At 45.8% G+C, this 27,694-nt stretch overlaps 1 protein-coding gene across 3 annotated transcripts in view; it reads left to right on the top strand.

Moving 5' to 3' along the window:
* Positions 1-27,694, top strand: part of PTPRA (protein tyrosine phosphatase receptor type A) — an 874,792-nt gene that overhangs the window by 386,415 nt on the left and 460,683 nt on the right. The window contains exon 1 of one of the 3 annotated variants that reach the window (XM_069632226.1): positions 20,680-20,741. The exons of the other annotated variants lie outside the window; for them this stretch is intronic. The gene's annotated coding sequence lies outside the window, so the exon portion shown is untranslated. Of the gene's footprint in view, positions 1-20,679; positions 20,742-27,694 lie in introns of those variants that run through there. 3 annotated transcript variants of the gene reach the window in all.

Consider the following 27,694-nt stretch of genomic DNA (forward strand, 5'->3'; position numbering starts at 1 on the left):
GATTCCCAGCTATACCACAATTTCCACCCTCTGTGCCCCACAAGACGTTGTCCTCTCTGTTGTGCTTCCTGCTCCCCTTATCCACGACTAGCAGACTGATTTCCTGCGCCATACCCTCTGCGGCAATAGCTTGGCCCAATACATTTTAATACACAGCATCTCTAATGATCACACCTCTCTAGTTCTGCCTTAACAATGTTAAATTCGGACCATTAAATAGATCTTTCTCCTCAAAATCTATCGTTATTGGTCCCTCCTTCAATTTTACAACCTAGGGAGGAACTGTTCCCATCTCTTACCACCCTGACCACTTATGTGGGTGCGATTTCTCGCCGTCCATAACCAGTACAAGAGGGACCCTGCAATAACTCAGACAGAAAAGAGCCAAGTTAACATTACTTTATTAATGCACAAGCATTCGCGAATGGGCAGCAAGTTCAAACGTCTCGCAAAGCAAGTCGTCAAAGTGCCGCCCTTTGCCCTGCACATCGTGGTCCTTTTATACCCATCTGTTTTACATTGTCATACATTGCTGCACATAGATTATGTCCACCACAAGGCGGTTCCTCCCAGTCATGACTTTGCATCAACGTCAACAGTTCAACATCTGCTATTGTGGTTTCCTGTTATCTGTTATTCGCTCTCTCTCGTGCCCCTCTGTGTATCTCTGTGCACGAGGCTGTGCTTACTCATTCCTTCCCCACCCGTAATCTGCAGATAGTTTTAGCAGGCTCAACATGCTTCGACATACAGTGACCAAACACAATTCTTCTGTTAAAAACAAGTTCTTGCCAGGTCAGCAGGTCTCTTTCTAGTTTGCAATTGCTATTCATATATGGCCATTAAACGCCACCGTATAAAAGAGAAGGCCTCTTCTTTTAGCAAAAAGTACATTCTTTTAACACATATGGTGATTAGTACAAACTCCAAGTGTGAGCACAACATTACATATGTATGCGTACCTTCAATCCACCCTTTGCTCACACTTGAGCATCAATCTAAACCTTCCTAGCATAAGCAGATGGCAGGAAAGCAACATCATCACATACTGTATGTACCATAATCTTCTCCAGGCCTCCCATGTCAAAAAATTCCTGTTGTACATGGCTTTTATCCATAGGATTTAGGCGCGTTATGCTGGAAGAACACATGGAAACACAGCACGACACACATATGGGAAGCATTGGATGCAGAGACAAATTCCTACAACTATTGCCGCTAGAACCAGTATAGGCGTAAGAAGTTGCCATCCAATTTCTTTCAGGAGCTTCATCCACCAGCTATCTCCTGACCCTTCCTCCTGGTGGATGCTATCCGCCACTTTATGCAGTTTGTTTACTCCATCCAGGATTCCTGTACTCCCTTCTGGTATGTAAACACAGCATTGGGATCCCACCAAAAAACAGACTCCGCCCCTTTCTGCAGTGAGTATGTCTAAGACATACCTATTTTGGAGAGCCACTAGCCGAATTGCTTTCATTTCATAAGTAATGTTTTCCATTAGGTCTGCAGATTCTTCGATTACGAACTCAAGGGCCCTGTTTAGCTTTTGGATTTCTTGACTGTTCATAAAGATGCCCGCTGGAGGAACCAGGACCCCCATCAGATCTATAAACGTTTCCCATCCTGTAGGTTGATACGTAGGAATTTTTGGGTTTACTGCTCGTTTATTTCTGCTGTGTATTTCTTTATGCAGAGTAGACGGGGCATATACCATCACAGCCGGCATTATTCTGGCTATGTAACATACCCCAACAAAATCTTTGGCTAACCACAAATAAGCCCTCTTGTTACAGACGTAGGCATGTCCTTCAATCTGTAACAATCCCTTTGTGTAGTTATTTAGATTCACCATTTGACTGCACCCCGAGATCATTCTTTGATTACCTCTTGCGCTCCTCTTAAAACATATATTCTTTGGCCTAAACTCTTGTGTGATGGTGATAGGGGGAGGAGGTTCTCTTACTATCTGTACCATAGCAGGTGCAAGCCCGATTCCCTCAGTTTTGATTTTATAGCGTATCTTTTCCTTTAGAAGGGTTTTGTTCTCTCCTCTAACATAACAAGCGGTATTCGGTATCATATATTGCTGTGCTGACACTATTCTCATGTAAATTAATGTACACCCCGCATCCTCAGTAACTGGCGATGCGTACACTGGGATGCCTTCACTGCTATGTCGGGGCATGTGGGTGCAGATCCAGCAATCAGTTTTATTCACTACCCCATATGTTGTGTTTATTATCTTCACGTATTCATTTTTAGCATAGTCTTCCGGGTCGTGTTGGTCATAGGCATCTCGATTCCTGCTCTTGACCCAATCTGTTCTCCCTGTTTCATTTGACTCGGGCAACAGGTTCTTTAATTCATATCTAGATGGATGTTCCAGATACCAGAATATTATGGCAAATGCTATTAGTACTACTATCGTGCATACAGAAAACAAAATTTTGCCTCTTGTGGTACAAACTGGTATTTTCCTCTTACCTTCTGTGTTTGAGGAGCATACACTTATCCGTTCAGGGACTAAACCAGCATACACGGGTGTAGACATAGTTCAGTATATGGCTCAGTATACAGCGTATATCAGTTGCAACCTAGCGATATAGCAATATCCCCTATTTAAAGCACCAGTGTCCTTATTACTCTAGTAGTGGTAGGTCTCACTGAAAACCTTCATCCGATCTGTCCCACGTCTCGCAGTGCCTGTCCCAGGAGGGGAACGCCGAAGGCCCTTCAGGCTACAAGCCCGTCGTCTTCAGTAAGGCACAATTCTGCTAAAACCAACAAGAGAGTCCAAATGTTCATCTCCCTAATGATCAAAGTTCAAAACAGTGTCCTTACACGTTGCTTGGCACATACACGTCACGGGATCGGAGGCGATGGGCACACCTGTCACTGGCATCTGGCAGTACACTTGCAACCTGCGGTTTGTCGGTTCCCTTTTCTGGAGGAATCAATAGTGGCAGCGTCTTCTTGACGTGATTCACGTGGTACCAGTGCGGTTTGCCATCAACTTTTACCGCAGTTTGTGTTGCGAGGAGCACCTGAAACGGGCCCCTCCATCTGGGTTGCAGTCCGCTGGTGTGATCGAAGGCTTTTATAACAACCCAGTCACCGGGCTGCACGTCGTGACCTTCTCCTATCAGAGGAGATGGAGCTACTGCGTTCACCTGTGCATTAATAGAAATCAGTCTATTAGTTAACCCAATACAGTACTGTTGTAATGCAGGCCATGCTTGCTCAGACAATCTCTTAGGTGATTTGGGGGTCCCAATACTTGGTGGGCGCCCCATAACAATTTCGAAAGGAGATAAACCATGTGTACGCTTAGGCATAGTACGCATACTCAATAATGCAATAGACAATGCATCCGGCCATTTCAGTCAAGGGCATCCAGTGTTTCAATATGCATTGTGCTGTGGAGGTGGCACTATTGTCCCGCAGGGGATATGCTTCCACCCATCCTGAGAACCCACATTTCATCACCAAACAGTAGGAATGTTTATTTACAGGCTCCAGCTGTATAAAGTCCATATACACCACCTCAAAAGGGCAGGTGGGTAACTTACTGTGGCCCGCCGGGGCCGGTACACCTTTCCCCACATTATATAAAACACATATTTCACATTGTTTTGCCCATTGGCGACAATACATTCCCAATCTTTTGTTGTACCACACAGTACTTAAAACTTCTTCCATAGTTCTTGCGTTAACGTGGGTTGGACCATGAGCCACGCTCACTATCACAGGTAAGTATGCGTCAGGTAGTACCCAGGTGTTCGTTTTGGTATGTGCCCATAGCCCATCTACCGTCTCCTCATATTGATCATCCTTGTGCCAAGATAGTCTTTCTTCAATGGTTGCATCTGCTTGGATTTCCTTTACGCGCTCCTTCGTCCCTTCCATAGTCACATCCCTCCCCACTATGAGCTGTCGGGCTTCCCACCGAGTGTCCCTTGTGGCAGCTAGTTTAGCCATCTGGTCAGCCAAAGAATTTCCCTGCGTGACATAATCCAGTGTTTTTTTATGCGCTGAGCACTTCACTACGGCCACCATTTTGGGCAGCGTAAGGGCTTGCAATAATTCAGCAATCAATCGGGCATGTTTAATAGTATCACCTTGAGAGGTTAAGAAGCCACGCTCTCCCCAGAGTTTACCAAAACTGGAAACCACCCCGTGCGCGTAGGCTGAATCAGTATAAATTGTCACTTTCATGCCGCTGCTTAACACTAATGCTCTAGTTAGCGCAATCAATTCTGCCGCCTGCGCCGATTTCTCACACACTTTCCCACTCTCAATCAACTGTTCCCCTGTAGTTACTGCATACCCTGCTGTTGTCTCCCCATTTGGCAGTTTGAAACAGGAACCATCACAGAATAATATACCCTCATTATCAACCAGCGGGGTGTCTTGCAGGTCTGCTCTACCCTTAGTGTGTTCTTCCATTTGAATCACACAATCATGCCTAATGTCATCAGGTGAGGTGGGCAAAGGAAGCAGTGTCGCTGGATTCAAAGTGTTACACCGTTCAATTTTTACATTACTGGCAAACAGGATCATCTCATACTGTGTGAGTCTAGCTGTAGTCAAATGCTGTGTATGCACTCTATTCAGAAGAACATCTACCGTATGTGGAACTTTTACTGTTACTTCACTCCCTAGGATGATACCTGCACTTTGTTTTAGGGCTGTCGCTGCTGCAGCTACTGCTCTCATGCATGGGGGTAGGCCTCGAGCTACTGAGTCCAGAGTGCTAGAAAAATATGCACATGGTCTCTGTTTACCCCCTTGTTCCTGTGTCAAGACTGACACAGCGCAACCTTCCTGTTCATCAACAAAAAGGCAAAATCTCTTAGTATAATCAGGTGTGCCTGTTTCCAGCTCCCGTGTCTACCAGACATCTCAAGTTTCGGTGGGGGCCGATCCTAATAGAGGCATAAGGCCCCCTTTGGTCTATAGGAACCTGCACCACTCCCGCTATCTCATTCCGGCATCCTCAGGACATATCGCTTGTGTTATCCTGAAAATCATTGTTATAGTATACCCCTTCTCCACATTCTTCACCCTGGCATACACCTTGTACTTGTGTCGTTTGTTGTGGCTGATACAGTAGATTGGGGGGAGGCGGGGCCGGCCAGGGAACATCCCCTCTTGCTTGTCCGTCAAAGGCATTGGGTTGAGGGGGTTTAAACATTCTATTGTCTTGGTTGCCGTACCCACCAGTCCTATTTCCTGGGGCAAATGTTGTCTGTGAAGGGGGCCGTACGCCCCTTCCTCTCCCACCACTCTGGGGACACTGGGATTTCCAGTGTCCGGGTCTCTTGCAGAAGGCACATACATCTTGGGGTAGCCCATCACTCCTCCCATATAGCGCACCTCCTTGCACTGTACCTCTTCCTGTCCCTTGGCCCCCTATCATGTTGCTGCTATAGCCCTGTGACGGGCCGTTATTATTGTAGTTATACCTGCCTTGGGGCCCTTGATGCAACTGTTGCATCAACACTTTGGTTTTTAAATCCTTCTCTTGTCGTGCCTTTTGTTGTCCCTTCACTCTTTCCCCTCTTTCGTAATACCTAGCCATTTCGAGGAGATCCCGGGGGTTTCTAGTCATCCATGTACTTTCTGCCCTCCTAATGTTCTCCTGAATTGGCCCGTGGAGCCCCTCTACAAAGTTTGTGGCAAAGTACCGTTGGCCCGTTTCAGACCCTATCTCTAGCCCACTGTGCGCTTTGAATGCTGCTTCATAACGCAGAAAGTACTGTGCTACTTCCTCACTTGCACCCTGTATCACAGCGGACAGTTTCTCCACATTCACATCAAATGGGGGTAACACCTTTTCTAGAGCCCTCAGGACTGCCATGCCATGCCCCCTTAGGGGTTCAGGATATTCCTCATGCAGTTTTCTATTTTTGCTCGCATCCATTACATCTTTCCATTTTATTGTTTCATTGTCTTTGGCACGAAAGGGGGTCCATATTTCTTCTGGGACAATGGCTAACAATATGTTATCTACATCCTCTACGGTAAATAACCCTGGTCTGAATAACTTTCCCACTTCTTTGTAGAATCCTGCCGGGTCTATACGGGGGTCGGGGATGGACTTGGTGATATGCATTAATTCAATTCGGGATAAAGGGACATACACATAGGTGCGCATCATGTTACCAGTGGCTGCCTCTATGGTGGGTTGGCACTCTCTCATTGGCATTAATAGTAACTTTTCCGTATTTGTTTGTTCACTCACAGGGGCCTGCGCTGGTGGCGAAACAGAGGATTGATGACTAAGAGCTTTCTCTTTTATTTTTTTATAATCTTTTAATAGTTTCTCCACCTTAGCCATCCTCCATTCTTCCGCCCCTGAATCATCCACTCTTATATTAGATAGCAGTTTCTTATCCAATTCCGTCCTAATCCTATTCCACTGGGACACATATCTAGGCTCCTTTTCCTCTTCTATATCATCCACCCTAATAAGAAGATATTTAATTACGTTTACTTGTATAGGCCAGCCAAGGCCCTCCATCAGACTCACCAGGGTGGACATGGACTGCGAGTGTATGGATGCTATCATACGATTAGCTACGTTTTGGCCCGCCTGGTCTGCATCTTTGAGTTTAGCCTCTCTTTCCCTCACCTCTCTTTCCCATGCCCTCTTTTCCTTCTCCCATTCAACACCGCCCCTTATGACTTCCGCTATTATGTCGGACATACATCCCCATAACTGAACACTGGACGCAGTCACTGGTAGTAACGCGACAGCGTCCTGATATGCTGAGGGCAGATCCGCAGTACTCTGTCCTCTCAATTTACAGTTACCCTCATAAAAGGTATATAGTTTAGTGGCCACTGTCCTAAATTCCAAAGGTGTCAAACACCCCAATTGGTCCCGTAGGCTGTCATTGAGGGGTGTGCCATACAGCCCGGTCATAAGGATTTGCAAGTCTCCATCTCTATCCTTTTCTACAGTAGTCGTTCTCCTATGGTCTATCAACCTATCTGGGTCTCCATACTTCATTGGGAATTCCACCCTTTCACCCTCACTGTCTGCCGGTGGAGCTGTAGCTCCTGGAAACAATAATTCAGTCGTTGTTTGTTCTGCTTCTAGCCCTATCACATCTTCATATCGAGGCACCGGCACGGCAGGATACATACCCCCACTGTTCTTAATCATCATATGTCTATCCAACTGATCTAGCCTCTCACCCTTCTCTTTTATCTCTAGATCATGTAATTTTTGATTTACCGTTCTCTTCTGCTCCTTTGCTTTTTGTTTATTCTGAGCATTGCGCCTGCGCATTGCTTCTACCCTCCATAGTCGTATAGCCTCAAACTGTGCGGGTCTGACCCGTCTTTTTACTAACTCTATTTCTACTTTGGATATGCGGTCCACATCAAAGGACCCGGTGTCTGGCCATTTATGCTCAATCAAATCTTTTGTGTATTCGGACCATTCTTTTAAGAACAATGTTGAATTCAATCCATGTTTAATCAACATATCAAATGCAGGGGTTCCTTCAAGAGGGGCATAGTGTCTCTTGCCTATACCACTCTTGCTGGAAGCCGCTTGACCCATTTTGTTGGTATACCACAATTGCCTAAAACACTCAACTTTCCCAAATATGCACCTATTGGCTAACAATAATAATACATCCTCCTGGCGTATCTAACATATCATATCATCATTTCAACATTACTTCTTCATAGACGGACTTACCACCGTCCTCTTCACAAACCCTGAATCATTATTTCCTTATTCCATCATGCATCCGTCCATACCACTTATCTTAAGGGTCCCGCCAGAGTGTTCCGGACCCGAAGGGCGACAGCCTGCTGTTCCACCGCCGACGGAGCCGGAAAAACAAGGATGACGCGTTGGTTGCAATCAAAGGTGCGGATTCAGTTGTTGGGGCCCCGTGATCAATTCCTTCTCCGGTTCCGCCGCGGCGTTCCTCACCCAGTGACGGACTGTCGCTCCTTCGCGTCCCACTTCTGACACCAAAATTGTGGGTGCGATTTCTCGCCGTCCATAACCAGTACAAGAGGGACCCTGCAATAACTCAGACAGAAAAGAGCCAAGTTAACATTACTTTATTAATGCACAAGCATTCGCGAATGGGCAGCAAGTTCAAACGTCTCGCAAAGCAAGTCGTCAAAGTGCCGCCCTTTGCCCTGCACATCGTGGTCCTTTTATACCCATCTGTTTTACATTGTCATACATTGCTGCACATAGATTATGTCCACCACAAGGCGGTTCCTCCCAGTCATGACTTTGCATCAACGTCAACAGTTCAACATCTGCTATTGTGGTTTCCTGTTATCTGTTATTCGCTCTCTCTCGTGCCCCTCTGTGTATCTCTGTGCACGAGGCTGTGCTTACTCATTCCTTCCCCACCCGTAATCTGCAGATAGTTTTAGCAGGCTCAACATGCTTCGACATACAGTGACCAAACACAATTCTTCTGTTAAAAACAAGTTCTTGCCAGGTCAGCAGGTCTCTTTCTAGTTTGCAATTGCTATTCATATATGGCCATTAAACGCCACCGTATAAAAGAGAAGGCCTCTTCTTTTAGCAAAAAGTACATTCTTTTAACACATATGGTGATTAGTACAAACTCCAAGTGTGAGCACAACATTACATATGTATGCGTACCTTCACTTAACCAAGAAATTCTGGTACCCACAACTCAGTTGGGATTCGTAACCTTCTTACTTGCCTATTGTCCTGCTCACTTCACCAACGAATTTGTGCAAATCCAATTGGTGGATCTGACGGGAGTGGCTTGTTGGATCTGGGAACATGATAAAACCCATCAGTACATTACCAATGCAAAGACTTTTTCTTCACTCTCCCACCCACACAGAGGCCTTATGTTACACTTATATTTTTAACACTTCCACCTCCTCAATAATTTCTCCTGCAAGCTCAGTCTCCTCTCTTCCAATGCTGTCCCAATCAGAAGAGTTTGCGCCAAAACTCCCACCGTCCATCCCCCTTGAGATTTCCTAAATACAGCTAATACCTGCCTGTATACACTCCTTCCACCCCCTTCACCCCTAAATAGAACATTTGGCCTGGTAATTCACCCTCACCAATCCCCTGCCCTTTAACGTGTGCAATTAAATCTCTCCATTTTTCATGCAGCACCAAAGCACCGATTGGTTCCTTTTTGACCATGTAATGATCAAATCAAGTCCTGCATAACTAACCTGTACATCCTGCAATACGTCCCCTGACCTCTTTACTAAAACAGCCACATGAAGCAAGTTTTAAACCAATGCCTCCGCCCACCCTGACCAACACTCTTCTCCAAAAGTTACATACACATTTTCCTAATAATCCCTACGTCACTCCCAGCATTCCGCTCTTCCTTGACCAGCCCTCCAACACTCTCCCTGCCAGATCACCCCCCCAGGACCCATTGCTGAAACATTCTCTCTCCGCCTGTTTACCTGCTATTGTCGTCCATGTAAAGATGTCCCTACTAACCTCATTTACTGCTGCATCCACCTAACCTCTCTAGTTCTGGGCCCCACCATTAAAGCAACTCCAACCGTCCTATATCCTGCACTCAAAGGTATCGCCCAGGACATAACCATCTTTAGGGTCCCCAATCTCCCAGCATACCCGGACCTTACATAAGCCTCATCTTCTACGTTTTAGCCTCTCGGGTCAACCCATGGAATCTATGCTGCCGCAAATGAGAAATTGCACCCTCAATGTTACCCTAGCTTGGCAGATGCCTTCGTTTATAAATAAATAAATAATGCATATCGGCATACTCAAGGAAAAGTAAACTGCGGCAACAAGTTCAGGACCCATACTCCACTATGTATTCATTACCACCACGTCTCCCTCAATGGCCATGTTGAAATTCACTTTTTGTCTGACAGCTGGACTCAAAGTTTAAAACCACCAAGATCGCAATGCGGAATCCAATCCTTGTTGACCTGTCAAGCCACTGCACTGCACTGCATGTACTCTGACAATACCCCCTGCCTCCGACGCATCTGAAAAGACCTGCATGATCCACTCTGCTCTTGCCCATGCCTTCTTCAAAGCCATAACTGTAGCCCACTCTCCCACCTGTGACTCGTTCTACCTACCTCTTCCCTTAAATCTCCCAGGCCGCCTCTGCTTAGCCATGTACCCCTTCCTCACAAACACCTTATGCCCTGGCCGGCCAACACTGGAGCCCTTACCAAATGGCACATCACTTCCCATTTGGTGGATGTCTAATGCCACTAACACTACCCCCACTCACCCTACTCGCACTGCCTTCTCTTAATCAGCCCATTACCTTCCCGTGGATTGCAATCCGTAACTCCATCAAGGGCACTGGTATAAGCTGCTGGCCTCTGTGGCCGCCTCCACCTTTCCCTGCACCTATGGTCACTCCTACCACAGCCTCCTCCCCCTGCACATGCCCCGCTTAATGCCTCCTTTAGTGAATCTAGATCAAAACCCCATCCCACCCACCGCTATTCGAAACCATACTAACCTGCAGCCTGGAAAGGATAACCATGACCACCAAACCTCAAGTTGCTAAAAGCCCAGTTCCCTGGCCCCTCAAAACACTACTCCAGCAATTTAAATCATATCCCAGCCCACACACCCTAAATGACACCTAGGTGCTGGTGGAGAAAACCTGGACCACCAGCCTACACTGAATGTGCAAGAAAACCCCATCAACGGAGGTGTCCCTCTCCTAGCCAGAAGTCCACAACCTCATATCCTCAATCTAAGGACTGGGACACTTTCTATAACGGGGGGAGCCTTCCACGGGATTTAACCTGCATCTACTCTGTGCATGGTAAAAATAGTTGCCAACCTGCACAAGCCGCCATCCACGTGTGCTGATGTAGACACATTTGCATTTACATAAGGGCACGTGTTTCAGTCGGTATAAATGAATGGGCTCCAATCTCTGCATACTGCTATGGCTGGTCTTCCTCTGCACATAGCCTAAGCAGATGCAGGAGACGGCACAAAGCAAGTAGGGTTAAACTAGCCATTCCCGGTGTAATCTACGCCGTTCTAGTCTGTAATTAATAGGGTCACCTCTGTCATAAATAATGGATAAAGTGATAGGTTTACATATTAGAGGAAGTTCAATTTGTGGAAAACTATGTACTGGCTGGTTCCCTAGTGGTAGCTCCTGGTCACTGGTTAATGCTGGATACTCATGAGCTGCTTTTAGCTCCTGCTTATCCAATCTCAATTTAGATCCCTGCTCAGGCATTTATGTATCGTCCATCTGTGGAAGGATTCAGGTGTGCCGTTTACAGCATCTTTTATGCTGCTCTTAAATAGGTTTTGCTGCAGTACATTGTTTAAAACCAGTCATAATTACCACCGGGGAGCTTCCTCAAGTTGCATATGCTTGCTCATCGCAGGAGTTCTGCAGCTGACTGGTTCTTTTGTAGTTTGGGCTATTGGGTGTCGCTTACGGCATCATTAATCCAAAACTATCAGTACTGATGGGGAGGAATGACCTATGAGGAGGGACACAGTCTGTAGGCGTTTGGGTATGTGCCCACGGATTGTCTGCCCATGCTAATCCCTATGGCCATTCCCACACCTCCTCATGGGCTCTCTTTATTCAAGCCTTACCATCAGTCTGTGCATTCAAAGTGCCTACCAGGTTTTGTTCCAAGCAGTCTTCTGAGTTTTAACGATTTAATTGGAGCTGTAGACATGCTGCTGGTGTGTCTTAACCAGGTCTTCCTTCAGCCACTCAGTTTATGAAGTCCTGTTAAAAACGAGCATTGTAAAGCCAACATTTTTGCCTTGTGCATAGGTTTTCAGCTTTTGCCAGGCACTGCTATTATAAGCCCGAGTACTCGCACCATTTTGCATCTGCTACCAATAATGGGTAGTTATTGGGTAGTGCTTGCCAGGCTGTGCCCGGCAAGTAGCTTTCACATGCATATACAAAAGCCCAAACATTATTGGGATAGGGTTCTAATATTTGCACCTCAGAGGCTTGAAATGGAACAAGCCAGTGTGATTATCCAGAGCCGGCTTATTCACTAACCAGGTCACAGATCGTGTGCTTTCAACGCCTGCAGCTACTCTGCGCTGTCGTGGCGGCCTATGGTACTGGGCGTTCAGCAATGAGGTTTAATGCATGGTTTCTGGCTTTGGTGTTGTGCATGGGTGCTCTGATTATCCAAGTGCCCAAGGCTGAAATGCTCCATGAAGGTTACCTAATTGGGCCTCATTATAAGTTGGTCAATGTGGTCAAATGCCGCAGTAATACTGTATACCATTGCATTACTGCACTGCTCAACTATGAGTTTGGGGGTAAGGTGGAGGAAAATCCTCCAGCAAGAAGCTGGAGGTATTTCCTCCACCTTACCGCCGAATTGGCAGATTGTGGGCAGTATTACCTGCCGAAATCTCCCATGTAACGGGGACTAACTCCGCCTACCGCATAGCTCTCAACTCACACGCTTTTGTCAGGTGTCACCCGCTTTGTAAAGGACAGACTCACCCGCCAAGCCTCCTGCATGCCCATTCATGCCAATGGGCATCTCACCCACCAAAAACAAAATCTGGTGATTTCACCCACCTTTGCGACACAAATAGTTGAGCTATGCCTACCGCCACTTGTAATCCGACAGAGCAAAGTGACGGTAACAGTAATACTGTTTGGAGGTATCTCAGCACCAAACTCGTAATGAGTCCCATTGTGTGGTCAGTAGTGGTTACCGGAAAATCCCACATAAGTGGGCAAAGCTGTCGAGCCCTGGTTACTAAAAGATGAACATTGGAAGATCAAAAATGGATGGTTTGTGGAAGCGAACGACTATGCGCCTTTTTTCTTAAACCGCTATAATTTCATAATTCGCGTGCCGGTGGGCTTTGCAGCTCTCGCCCCACGTGCGCAATGTAAAGTCTGGCGTCCGTTCAGAAGCAGTGGGGTGCCCTCCTCGGGCATAGAATGGATTGGAGGGGGAGGGATTCTGCGAGATCCTGCCATCCCCGTTTCCGCCACTAACCTGGCAGCGTGCGTCTGGGACGCAGTCGCTGGGAAGCTCCTCTCATGTGTGCATATTTCATCCGCTTGCAGGAAGGTTTCCAGCATCACGTGATGTCGCGCAAGAGGCGGCGGCAGCGTTAGGGCAGCTCGTTTATCAACGTGAGGACAGGAAAGCTCCTGGGATGCTCCATTTGTAAACATGACATCTTTGCTGGCCTGCCTGGATGGCGCACTGAGGACCAACTGGTTATGCCGGGAGACAGCTTCTTCGGAGAGAGGCCAGTGTGCAGAAAGCGGGGCAATAACGAAACCCTTCATTGGCCGATCTTAAACTTCGATGATGTCATTAACTCTCAGAAGACTGCTTTAGAAATGGCAGGCACTACAAATGCAAAGTTTGATGGTGAATCCAGAGTTCCCATGAGGAGGTGTTTTGCAGAGCCGTTACTGGGGAGGATGGAAGGGGGGGGGCTGAGGAGGCTATAGCCCCCAATCTTTTGGTTGTAGCCCCGGATAGAAGCTCAGGGGCTACAGCCAACAGGCTAGCTAGACCGGAGTCCCAACAGCCCCGACATTAGCGCAGCCTCAGATCTCTTCCAGATCTAAGAGCGCCCCTGGTGTTTTGTGCGGGTAGCAGCAGGAACCGGGTGTGTATACCATAGGTATTAGCATGGCTATGGGCAGTTAATGGGTGGGCAAATAGCCAAACACCACCTACATGCCATGTCTCCTCTTTCTATGCTATTCCTCCTTATCTGTACTCTACTATGCAATAGTTTTGGCTTATAGGTGGCACAAGTGACCCCTAGTTGTCTAAACCAAACATAGAGAACCTCCAAACACACAAAAAGTGAAGCCCCAAACCAAAAACAGAGAAGCTCCATGCAACAGACCTATAACTCCTCCACAGGTCCTTCAAGTACCAAATAGTGACGTCAGGAATCCATGATAAACTCATCTGGTTTGTTCATATCTTCCTTATTATTAACCGCCATGTACTTTAGCTTGCTTTTACTTATTTACTTTCACTCTCTTCTCCTTGAAGGCCTATTTTATTCAGTCATTTGTCACCTTTACTGTTAGCCTGTACTTCTGGGATGCTAAATTAATGAAAAAGACGAACTGTAAAATGATGCTCGGATCTTGTGAGCCTGCATTATTTAATCACCCAAAAAGCACCATTACGAGGCTTTGGATGTCCTTGTGTAGATCAGGAAAAGATCCCAGCTTTCACATCGTTGGGAAGGTTTCTTACTGTAACTGCACTTTAATGTGGGCGATGCTATTGGAAAGTGTATCCCATAAATTGTCCCTTTTGTTATTGCAACTTCTCTTCGATTTTGGGAAAAGCTTGTATTTATTTTTCCAGGAATGGTATGTCTCAGAACTCGGTCACAGGGCGGTTATTCCAATGGGTAAAACTTCAATATCCGTGAAGAAATTGATGCGAGGGCCAGAGTCTTCGCGGAAATACTTAACTTTAAGAGTTCATGCGAGTTGTGGTCCAAAACAGCAGGCAAACCGCAGGTCGTAGAGTCCTGACTCAATTCAGGCAGACTCCTACATAGCTCAACGGTCCTCAAACACAGGGCAGCCAGTGCCGCCTTGATGGCTTTTTTCGTGGTGTAAACTTTACTGAGTCTCTTCCTTTCCATCATTTTGTGTGCTTCTGTGCAGTTGGTCTCGTCTAAAAAAACAAAAAACTCAAATGTGTTGGGCAGGGATCTGAAATCTACCGCTCTCTAGTTTTGGACTAGGATTCCCATGATCCCTAACCAATGGCTATGCCGGCTAGAGCTGATGGGAGTTGTGATCTAAAACATCTGAAGATCCAAAGGTTGCACACTAATGTGTTAATGGGGTGTAAGGCGTATGATCTCGATTTGAAATCACTGTACATATCTTGCTTACTACAGTTATCTGAAGAAGTTTCTTTTTAGCATTTCTTTTGGTTACCTGCTTTACAAGTCCCTTTTCTATTTTGGTATCTCCTGAATGCGGTCGATCTTTTCACTGATCTGGTTGCGTTCAATTAAAAAGTCCCGTCTCACAAGTATGTTATTTTTAATATGCCATTGTATGCCTTACTTGATGTTCAATAAAAAAAAATTTGATACAACTTGCGTGGGCCGTGGCCATTGGGTACCAGTTTATGCTAGTCTCTCTACTATGTCTACCCATCATTTGGAAAAGTGTGACATCTTTCTTCTTTCATGTACCATTCGATATGCATTCCATTATAGCCATGCTCCCCATGGTAAAAGAGCGGTTATGAGTGCAATTACCTGCCCATAGTCTCCAGCTTTTCAGGACCTCTGCCCTATGTTCAGGTGGTTGTCCTACTTAGCTTAAATATTTAACACCTAGTGCCCTGACATTGACATTATGAATAAATAGGAAAGCTGCATCTGTATTGATGAGTCGGTTGAGGGGAGTGTGAGAAAGGGACGTATATTTTGCCATTTGAACAGCAATGCCATATATACATTTTGTGGTGATATATTTCACGAAAGACACCATACAATAAAAAAAACTGAAAAGACATACATGCATGTTGGCTGTGGCATAGCGTACAGTGAACCTTGGAATAGGTAGTAAAACACAACCCGGCATGAAAAACAGATATAATGGAACATTTTTTGTAAGGTATCAAGAGTAAGAGTTGGACACAGTAACAGGTATTAAGTTGGATAAATACTTTTTTTTATTATCAACAGAAAAGAGGGGTTAGGGAAAGCCTACCTAGCCCTAATTCTAAGAGGGGTTTCCCTGCCTCAACAAAACGAATGAACGTCTGTGTCAGGTTGGCAACAAGAGTTATCTGTCCTGTGTCCAAAATCCTAAAATGACCTTTGCACATAAACTCAGTATAACGTAAAATGGGGATGTCTTGTAGCTGAACACTTTGCACATTTTTCCAAAGTTCCAAACATAAAGTTCTAAAGTGAAGAAAAGAAAAATCAAAAAAGTTCCACCAGATAAAAGGCCTTCCCTTCCCCTAGAGTTCTTTTGACGTCGTCCTTGTATGTTCCACAATCCCAAGGGTGGGGATGTCTCTTACCTTGAGTTTTCTCCATTTACACAACACTTTCAAATATACAGTTCTCTCTCTGGATCTCTGATACCTTTTGCTAAAAGGGGTATGATTCTTCCATTTTAATCCACAATTCAATGAGGGGGTATCTCTTCCCCTAAGCCTTCTCAGCTTTTCTGCAGTTTGTTTCACAATTCACATCTGAGGGTCTCTGCCCCTTTCCTCCAATTCCTGGTTTACTCTCTTGCCAGGGTTTCTATTATCTTGCTACTTGGGTCACAGACTCGCTGTGTGCCTGGTTTACTCTCCTGCCAGGACCTTTGAGTCTGTTCAATATTTGAGAGAAATTCCCAGGTTTACACTTTTCACTAGCATTCACCCTCTTCTGTATCCAGGTAATTCTATTCTTTAGATGTCCAGTTAATGACCTTTTGCCAACTGTGTTAAATGTTCAGTTTCCCTTGTTAGGGCTTGTACTCTTTACTAACAGCGTGCAGCATCCACCCTGAAGTACCCAACTATCCCAGTATCCTTCTCTGGGTTTACCAGTCTTCTTTGGCAGCTTTGGCGTCTCTTCCATATCACCGCTTCCTCAGCTGCCCGTTTGCTGACTGGGTGCCCGTCTCGTTGGCTTCTTGGTTCCCACTTTGCTTTTTCCTTCAGTCGGCAGCTGCTGCTGTTCGTAGTGACAGCATGGCAAACGCTCTTCTTCCAGACTTCCCTAGATGTCACACTCGCCAGTTTCCTCATTCCGGTCTGCAGCCTGCTTTCCTCCCGTATCTCAACCGGCGCTGGGAGGACTGAGTCCCCTGTTCTGTTCAGGTGTGCCAGATTTGAATGTCCCGGCACCTGTTAACGTACTCCAACGACTAGAACGCTGTGTTGATTTGCTGCCTCTTCATTACTCTATCCTTCCTCCTCGTCTTGGTGTTATCAAAGAGGGGGGGGGTGGGAGGGAATGTACACAAGGTTGGTGATCAGTAAACAGTGAAGATTCTTTATCCACACTACATTATGCCATACAAGATAGGGGAAAGGTAAATGGGTATCAAAGAAAAACATTCTTACGTAATGTCTTTAACCTGCCTCTCTGGAGTGTGTCCTCCCCCACGATGTCCTCCCGCAGATAGCCACCTCCAGGGCCAGGGAGATACTCCCCTTCCCATGCCATGTAAGAGAGGCTTCCCTCCAGAGAAGCAGTGACATCACTAGATTCGACACAATTAATTATTTGTAATATGAAGTGAAAGTGGATTGGTTACTTCATTTTGTCAGTGTCAATCGATGTCCGACATTTCCATATTATGGTGGGTATGCTATGAGGTGCGAGGGTAATGAGCTCCTCACAGCCTCCTCTAGCTTCCAGTCCTTACATGAAGCATCTACCCTCAAGACGGACTATATGTACTCCCCTTTACAATCCGGGGTAGAAAACATACCCCCAGATCAACTCTTAATCTTTTTCCTATCCCTACTCTTTTTCGAGCTACCCACCCCTTTTCGGCCTATGACCTTCTGTTGCAAGAATCCCAGTTCCTGTATGTAGAGAAGCCCCGTTTGTTGGCTTATGGTGGGAGGAAGGAATGAGGATGTGATGAGGAAGTTCTGGAGTCATTTGTAATACCAGTAAGTAAGTGGGGCATTATGTCCGCATCCTGCTTCGGTGTCACAATCCTTACTGGTGTGTCGATTCGCAACAAGCAATCCCATAGTAAGCGATCAGCCAGAGAGCAGGTAGTGCACTCTACCATGTTTTATTACTGGGCTGAACTGAATCAGTCCATGAGAGACTCTTCCCCTCTCATCCTGGTCTTGACTTCCGGGTCCCGCCCCCTGCATTTGCCTGGCTGGGCCTGCACCCCTGTAGTCCAACCAGCCCCTTACCTTGCACTTAACTCGTGGACCTTCCTTCCTCTGCACACTCCGCTTTCCACTGGCTCTGTCCACCTGGCCTCCCCATGGCACTCGTTTGTTTTTTCCTCACAGGCCCTCCGCCCTGACTGGCACTACAACTCCTCCCCCCACTCCGCCTGCACTTCCCTTTCTGCACTTGCACGTTCTGAATGTCACCAAGCCTAGTAGGATCGTTTTTGTTTTGTCCTCCCTTCCCCCACCCTCCTGTCTTGCGCCTCGAAACATTGTGTATAGGCGCATTATAAATACCCAATAAATACATAAAATAAAGGACTAACTGCGCACCCAGTATCATTTTTTAATGTCTTCTGAAGGCATTGGTCCTAGTCCTGGACAGATGCTCCCCACAATTGCCCATGAAGCTGCCATCCCCTGGTCGAGCGATCCCATGTGAGAAGGCATAAGGGTATCTGTTTCCTCGTATGCATTTGGAATCACGACCTGGGTCCGCCTACTCGGAAGTATTTGGAGGGCTTCCTGCCGCTTTTAGTTGAGAGCTTGTCTGGAGGGGAGAACCTGTTGTAAGTAGGATTGTGACACGGATGCATTGGACTTGCAGTAATGAATACCTGTAACTAATGGGGCATTAACACGTAAGTGGGCAGTGTCATCAAGAGTATCGCACATGGAGACCTGAAAGTGCTGTTGATATCTAAAGAACAGAAAATTTTAGTCCACTGTAGAAGGAATGGGTTCTATTTGGGACATTTACTGTCTGGTACCAGTCTGTTTGAAATACAAAGGAAATGTAGAAAGTTACATTTTTTTTTCACACATTGCAGGTGAATGTGCGTAAAACCAGCTGCAAGTGAAGGTCTCCCACTGTTTAACTTGTAATTATGAAATGTTAAATTTTTTGGTTATTGTAAAGTACTGAGCCAGTAACAGGTGTGGCCTCTTAGTTCTGAGTGATGGTTTGGTGAATTGCCAACTAGCTTTTGGGTATACAGTAGTCAGAAACATAGCATGCATTACATTACTAATGACAACATGCGGAGATCATGCTACTGCTGTATAGTAGTTTTAGCTAGAGCAGGGGTCTGGATCCTTTGTCTCTCCAGATGTTTTGGACTACAACTCCCATCATCCTAGACCATTGGCTATGCTGGTTAGGCATAATGAGATTTGTAGTCCAAAACATCTTGGAGCCAAAGGTTGCAGACCACTGACCAGAGGCTATTCGCAGTAGGAGTGCGGGGGGGGTTGTTGTGTGCTGTTTGAGACTAAATCTTTGGCTAGTGTAAGTTCGGTGGGGACTTAAAATGCAGCAAGATGTCAGTGAAAAATGAGTTAACCTTGTGCAGGAAGACAGAGGTAGTTGGGTGGTAGTGTCCTCACTACTTAAAAAATTGTTTTCAAAAGGTGATATCTGCCGTTCTTTACATATAACAGTTCAATAATCGCAGGTGATAACAGGACATTTTATGCAGGGTTGTCCTGGCCGATGTATAGTGTTTTCGTGATAGATTTTGAATGTTGGGCTGAGACCGGGAGGACGTTTTGGTTGTTCGCAAGATAATGGGCAATTGGAAAGGAAGGAGCAATTGAAGCTTTGCCAGATTTGTCAATGGGAGAGGTTCTGTGGCAATATTACGATTCATCACTTTGCATTCTGGTATTTGTAGATTTCAAGTTATAAAGGGATACAGGTTATTTTTAATCATGCTCATTTTGATTAAGAGGTTCCTAGTCCACCATCCAACAGATGTGTTGGCCTAGAACTCCCATCAGCCCCAGCAAACAGTTGGTGGTAAGGGATCTTCATAGTTCAAAACTTTTGAAGGGCGACAGGATCGCTTACCCCTGTTAGATGGATTTCTAAGAAACTGTCTAGTGCTTTGTCAAGACCAACAACCTGTGAAGAGATTACAAAATTCCAGACCGGATATATTTAATTCAATACTTTTCCAAATGATGTTTGCAAATATCCATGTTGTCGGAATGTTGGGTCCGGTTGGCAATCAGTCAGGTGAATTTCATTACCGGATACAAAATGTGCTACACCACCTGCCGCTGTGGAATGAGTGCGCTTCCTAGTGGGCGGCCTCACTGAACAAGGCAATGGATTGTCCACAGGACCTGCGTCGCGATGTCAGCTAGCGGCACGGCGCACCTTGTCTTGGTGGATTAGTCGTGCAATGGTCTCCCTTTGTCATTAAGTTAAATCCCTGCAGATGAAGGGATTTCAGATCGGCCTGTTGTAATCCGAGGAGGCAACCGAACATGGACCCCCAGGAGTTTGGGATGACAAGAGTCTAAGCTCTGACCTAAATCTCTGCGCGACGGGGGACTAACGCCGTATCCACGCCACGCAATCCTCAACATTTGATAATTGGTTCTTGTTTAGCAGAAGCTCTAATACTGACCCGGCCAGCCCCAGAGGAAGAGGCAATGCAATAATACAGCCTCGGGACAAAACGCCTCATCTTCTCACCCATACGACACCAGGCCGATCCTTGATGCCACATCAAAGGCTTAGTGTGGGCAAATTGCAGTCACAGAGCTGCCCGGCCATGAAGGGATTAAAACAGCATGTATTTATTTCTCCAGACATCATCTCCTATGTTTTAATAACGTGACCATTAAAATCACTGGTGAACGAGAGCCACGTCGTTTGCGGTTATTTGTCTTCATTCTGCTTACAGTTCAAGAGGAACTAACGGCAAGAGGTGAGAATTGGCGATCCCTTCCTGCCAGCCCTTTGGAGATGCTTCTGCTTCCAGGTGCTGCATTTAGTTTTCCAGTCACTGCGAAGGTGGCATCACCGAGGGTGACTCGAGCTGCTCACAGTGCACTGCGCTTAACAGGTAAGTGATCTAATGTATCTTAGCGATGCAGGGCTTTGGGAAGCAGTGTGATGTTCATCTTCAGAGAAGGGGGGGGGTCCTCTGGACATAAGGTGATGTACGGGGCACAGGTGAGGGGGGGGGGTCTTCCCAGCAGGCTATTTGCTTTTTTTTGTTGCAAGGGTTGCACTTATTTGGAGGAAGACCAGGCTCCCTAATTCCTGCTCGCCATTGGTTCCTTACATTGTAGCCTGGTGGTGTGAAGCGGGGTTCTGCCGTGGGAGGCAAAGCCATGTGAGGGTGGAGAATTGATAATTCGACACTTTAACTAGGGTGATGAGCAACCTTCCACCAGCCCAAGGTTTACTTAATAGGTGCCATGGGCTGCATCTGCTTGGGCTTGGCATTCATTCCCTGGGTGGGGTCAAAGGGTTGGCAATGTCTGGATTTCTCAAAATGAGTAGCTTGCACAGTGCCGCTCCACAAAACGAATGACCTCAATGCGCTTCTCATCTGAAAGCTAGGTGGCATGTCGTGCAAGCCAGTTGTGAATTCTCAGCTTCCTTCTGAAGAGTAGATGGCTGGCTTGCATGGTGGGGCACATTCTGCAAACTAGTCGTGCCCACTTGTGCGTTTGCAGTTTGTTCTGAGAAAATGCCCGAGTTTTTGGATGACAAAGTATTTTGCTGCTGAAACCTTTTAGTATGATCTGGGGAGGCACTGCCGAGTAAGCCAAGATCTTGTCTTGGGATGGCAGGTGGTGTAAGGAAGGGGTCGTGCATGGAGGCGAGGTATGGCATTTAACATTCGGAGGCAGGCGTTTTGGTGCTATTGAGTAAGGAAGCTGGCAGTCATCAGCGCTTTCTTTGAGGTTAGTCATATTTTTAGGGCTTATTGTTGGTCTTTTATTGATCACAAGTGCAGCCATGTTGGAGTAGGCTTTGTCCGACAATAGCACAGATGTTGATTTGGTCGAAGCGATATGGGTATGTGAAATGGGCGCAATGTCCATCTTTTAAGATGTTTGATTAAAAAAAAGCTTTCTGACGAGAGACTGTTCTAGTTCTACTAAATAGAAACGAAAAAAAAAATCACGATAAAGGATGGGAAGGATTGGGTGGACACAAAAGGTGGGAAGGCAATCTACAATAGTGCCCTAGTGGGGTGGTTCAAGGACTTTAAAACCCTGCGCAAGGGCTGCTGGGAGACGGGAGGCACTCTTTCCCTCTAGGGCCTTTGGTGTGGTGGTACATGTAGCCCTTGCACTAGGAATAAGCACTGGTTTTCTTTCGTGGGAGGGTAGGCATGATATGATAGTTTATTTATATAGCACCTATGCACAATGTGTTTCAAAGCGCTTCACGGCCAGGGAGGGAACAAGGGAAAAATACAATGACATTCTTACAGGCCATGAACAAGAATGTGAAATTAACTATCGTACTCGGCCTGGCGACATTTCAGATGGAGCACATGCAAAGACACCGAGAGGAATGAATGGGAAACGGGCAACTACTGTACTAGGCCTGACGACATTTCAGGTTGAGCCGTCATTTTACAAGAGGAGAGGGAGAAGGGATGAGCGGAACAAAACAAGGGACTATCGTACTAGGCCTGGCGACATTTCAGATGGAGCACGTGCAAAGACACCGAGAGGAATGAATGGGAAACTGGCAACTACTGTACTAGGCCTGACGACATTTCAGGTTGAGCCGTCATTTTACAAGAGGAGAGGGAGAAAGGATGAGCGGAACAAAACAAGGGACTATCGTACTAGGCCTGGCGACATTTCAAATAGTGATGGAAAGGGGGAGGAGAACCACTATGGGAGGGGGGAGGAGGCAAACATTGTTGCTTTCATACTAGGTCAAGGGACAATTCTGATAGAATAAGTGCATAGAAAAGAAAGAAAGGTAGGGAGAAGGGAGAGGACAGAACGGAGAATAAACAGTGAAAAAGAGCAGAGAAGCATGGCGGAGAGTGAATACAGTTGCAGAGGTCAGTAAAACACATAATGTTGTAGGGAACAGAGAATGTAGGCAAGGAATTGAGAAGGGCACAGCATAATTCAGAGCCACCCTGAGTGCGAGGTCCAGCATGAGAGTTGAGAAGGTGAAACACCAAGTCAATGTTTCCACAAGGGCAAATCCAAGCGTTGGCAACAGGTTGGTGATGGTTAGACAATAGTGAATTGAGACAACTCCTGTAGTGAAAGACGTGGCATTAAGGATAAAGGATAAGGGAAGAGAGAACTGGCAAGCGGGGGTGGGGGGGACATAATGAGGGGCAAGAAAGACATGTAATGGGGACCGGTGGGCATGCGTACGCAGCCATTCTGTAGGGTGGGCAGTATCTAGAAGCAAGCATGTGTTTTGCCTTACACATGCACCCAACAAATGGATGTCACGGAGGACGCTGTTCAAGTCGCCCTTTATTTGAGGCAGGAGGAAGGAGCAGCATTCTTTTGTAATAACTGTTCTATGCAGGTCTAGGGGAGAAAATGGGGAGAATTGAAATACTGGGAGGAGGCAAAAGGAGGCTTCTGGAGATGGCGTATCATGAGAGAAAGAATGTGGATAATAGCAGAAGAAGCCTCGTAGAAGGTCAACAGGGTAAAATGCTGGAGTAATGGCATTGAGTTGAGAAATGATAAAATGCAGGCACCCGATATGGATTTGTCTTGGTGATTTTAAGTAAATTGGATGGGCAGTGGTCTCTGGGGAGTCTGCAGGGTTGCAAGAGGTGATGCTAGTAGGAAGGTCCTGCAGGGAGAAAGGGCAAAAAGTGGTTAGCAAAGGAGAGTAGACTCCAGAACTTGTGCTTCGTTGGTGGTTTAGGGAAGCGTTTGTCCCAATTTTTGGTTCTTTCTTTATGCTGTTTAGTTTGCATAGTGTACCTTTTTACACTTTTCTTCTGTAATTCCTTGAAAGGCTTTTCCCGAACGATCTCAAGTTAATAAAGTCCTGAATGTTGTAGAGTTCTACGTTTGGGAGTTTTTTTGATGCGTCTGATTTGTTTGTTTGCGATGTCCAATAAGATGGTGTTTTTACACTTCTTTCGAAGGTCTGCACAGGGTCCTTGCACCGAAGGACAGTACGGTAACTGGAGGAGCTTTGGTAATGATTGTGAATGGAATGGATTAGTGGTCCCCCAGGGGGAGGTCCACTGGGGAGAAGGTTGTGACACTTTTATTATTATAGAACATTACATGTTGCTTGCTATGCGCGTAGCACCCTTCAATTGTTTGAGAGGTGGTACAATAAAGAAAGATGTTGGGGACTTGTGTTAAAATAATCCTCTTTCTTGAGCCAGATGTTTAAATGTGATTGTCAGATTCCGGTCATCTATAGGTAGGTTGGCGGTTGCATCCACAAGTGTGCCTGCAAATATTAGACTGTAGTCTGTATATGAAGAGGAAATCCCCCAATCTGGGATTTTGTTGACTGATGGGGTTGATACTTTGATAGGCCCTATGGACTACCACTATCCCTCCACTCCTTTTATCATGTTGATTGCCACTTTTGTATCCTGGTGGGATGCCTTCTCAGATTACTGGTGATTGATCATTAGAAAGCGATATTTCTGTGATGAAGAGTAGATCAATTTGGTCCTCTGAGAGAAGGTTGATAATATGGAAGGAGTGTTTGGCAATTGATCGTTCCTTGATTAGAAGCCATCTGAGGTCCAGCAGATTGTGACAGGAGTTGGTGGTGTGGTGACGGATTGAGAGGTAGGCTTGGTATTGTTTTCATATGTTTCTCAGGACTTTTGGTTGAGGCTTTCAGAGTTCAAAGTCTGAGCAGTTCTTTTGGGATCAGGGTCGTTACCCAGAAGTTCTTGTGGAGTAGATTGTCTTGTGAAAGATGTGTTGAGCAAGACTTCATGCATGTTTGCAGAACTATAGATGAGGGGTGTTTTGGCCACTTTTACTCCCTATGAATAGGCAACTGGTATAAAAATACCCACAATTAAAATAATGGGAAATGACGCATAGGAGCATGTGTCCCAGCTTTTACCCAAACCGATCCATTGACGTGTTTGGACCAGTAGTTCACATAGTACCACAGGAACAAATTATTATAATTATGGAAGAGGTCAAATGTAATCTTTTAATGCGCATGAATACATTGGTGCCAAGAAGTATTTCTCTCAAAAACATTTCTGTTTTACATGTGAACATATTTCTTCTCATTTATAAAATACTTGCATTGGGAACAGGGCTCATGTTTTTGCCTCCCTAAAAATTTTGTACTCCCAACTTTCAAAAATAGGGAATAAAATACTCCCACTTCAAAATCTTATCTGGAGCACTGAATGTATGGTTTTATAGATGGATAGTAGCTTTAATGTTTTGTGTGAGGGAGGGAATTGTAGGGTTACATTTCTGTCTTTTGTTTATCCATTGGCAATTTCTGTGTTTTGACCGGTGCATTCCTACTGGACAGTGTGTTCAGGTGGATGCTTTGAGTGGTATCTGGATCTGAAGGGAGTTAAGGCTCTTCTGATTTGTAGCATTAGAAGTCCTCTGCAGTCTCTGGTTGACTGGTGTGAGGGTCTTGCTATGGCGCTGCCATCATTTCCCATTGCCTTTCCCCCTTTCTGATTTTCCTGTTTTTGGGATTTCTTGGAATGTTTTTGCGTTTGTTACGTGGACCTGTGGAACCTGGTAGTCCAGATGTAAGAATAGAGGGGGAAGGGTTGGTTGGAGAGCGGTAAAACTGTGAAGATGTGTTGTTGTGAAGCGTTTTTGTTTGTTCTAAGTTTGTGCATTGTGATGCACCTAGACTCCATAACGTGAAGTTTGCCTGATTCTAAATTTGAACAAGTGATGCACCTCGATTTAGGAGTCTAGCACGAGAGAAATTCTAGAATGGTACTTCTGTTTTTACTGGTGTGCCCCCATTGATCTCGTAATGCCATGTGTTCTCGTACGTATTTCGCAGGCATATCAATGAAAAATGACTTTACAATGCTATGGATACAATTGCAATTGAATTCAGTGTTGTGAACATGTGGCAACAACACAGTTGAACTCGTTGTGCTATGGGATTGTAATTGGTAGGATGAAGTAGTTGATCTGACAATGCCAAGACACAGTGCAGAAGATGTATTTTTGTATAGTTCGACTGCTCTCTGTGTAGTTGAGCTAAAAGTGCTATGTATTCAACTGCATTGTGATTCAAGGAGATCTTGTACCGCCAATGTTGCATGGAGAGCACTGTAGAAGTTGAACTGATAGTGTCTTGTATTCACCTGGTAGTGCAATCTAATGTATGTGGCTGATCTATGCATCAGGTAGTAAAGGAAGCTGCTTTGTTATTTAGAGTTGTACAAAATGTGATCCATGTAGCTGTGCTGTGGGTTAGGCACCTGTATTGACATGGGGTTGATGTAGCTTTGTTATAGGGTCTACGAGTATCACACAGCAATTCATCTGACTTTCCCACGGCTTCCACTAGTATCACATGGCAATTCATCCGACTTTCCCACAGCTTCCACTAGTATCACACTGCACTTCATCTGACCTTCCCACAGCCTGCACTAGTATCACGCTGCAATTCATCCGACTTTCCCACGGCTTGCACTGATCTAAGCATCAGGTAGTAAAGGAAGCTGCTTTGTTATTTAGAGTTGTACAAAATGTGATCCATGCAGCTGTGCTGTGGGTTAGGCACCTGTATTGACATGGGGTTGATGTAGCTTTGTTATAGGGTCTACGAGTATCACACAGCAATTCACCTGACTTTCCCACGGCTTCCACTAGTATCACACGGCAATTCATACGACTTTCCCACGGCTTGCACTAGTATCACGCTGCAATTCATCTGACTTTCCCACGGCTTGCACTGGTATCACAGTGTATTTGATGTATTTATGCCGGGACGAAAGGAGCGAGATCGTGCCATGGCTTGCATGCTATGGAATCTGCTGATGGTAACATGCACAATTGAAGTACATTTTGAAGTAGTTTAAATGTATTATTTGAATGCTTTTGTTGTATGTATATCTGAAACTATCCAGCCCACCATATGGTATATTATATTTCCATTATTCCTGGTTAGCACGTCAGTGTTGATGCCCCTCAAACCCATGCAGATGTCCTTATGCCCACTTAGTAGATCGCTCCCATTATGTGCAGTCGGCGTATGATGGGACTAAAAAGCAAGGGGGTATACAGAACAGGTGCACATTTGGATGGCCCATTTTGCGCGTAACTCCCGGTTTGTTAGGCTCCACATCATGGCTGTCTCCATTATGTTCTCATTGTCCAGCCATAGCGGTCCTCTCCCAGCCTGATGAAGCTCTACTGCCGGGTAGCTGCCGGCGGTGGAAACTGCATTAATAAACTCTGCCCTTTGACTGTGAATGCCAACTGGCATGAAGCCCCCCAACGACCCTCCTGCAAGCAGACAGATTTGGGTGGAGCTTCAGACGGGACATTTCTGTGGGAGCAGCTCTATGTAGCAAGCCCATTGCTTGTAGCAGCAGGGTACTGACCTACTTGCACTGGCCATGGACCAGCAACCATATGTTGGCTGGGTGTAGTGTAAGTGAAATACATAAATGGTGCTGGTTTTCGCGGGGGTGTAACGGGACTTGTGCTCTTTAAGCGCCATCACAATTAACACATCATACGCCTCCGTGTTAGCACTGGCCCTGATACACATTTGGTTATTGCACGACCTCTAGCGCCAATGCAATTCCTGTCAGCTGCACGAAATGAGTATAACGTGGGCCATTACACCTGCATTCATAATTGTAGCGCATGCACGATGACGGAGTAGGACCAGTCCGTGTAGTGTTCATCTCAGCCATGGCACTGCCATAATTTGCACCGGCAATAGCAGAAATATATTAATGCCAGTGGTCTTACATTTCACGAACATCCTTTTTTTGCACCAGTACTCAGACATTGTGAATATAGTTGTGCTGGCTTTACAATCCGACAGGCCTGCTGTAGGGCGCCCCAGATGCAA

This window comes from Ambystoma mexicanum, chromosome 6q (assembly GCF_040938575.1).
Source record: "Ambystoma mexicanum isolate Mex_15411 chromosome 6q, UKY_AmexF1_1, whole genome shotgun sequence".
In the NCBI taxonomy this organism is placed as follows: Eukaryota; Metazoa; Chordata; class Amphibia; order Caudata; family Ambystomatidae; genus Ambystoma; species Ambystoma mexicanum.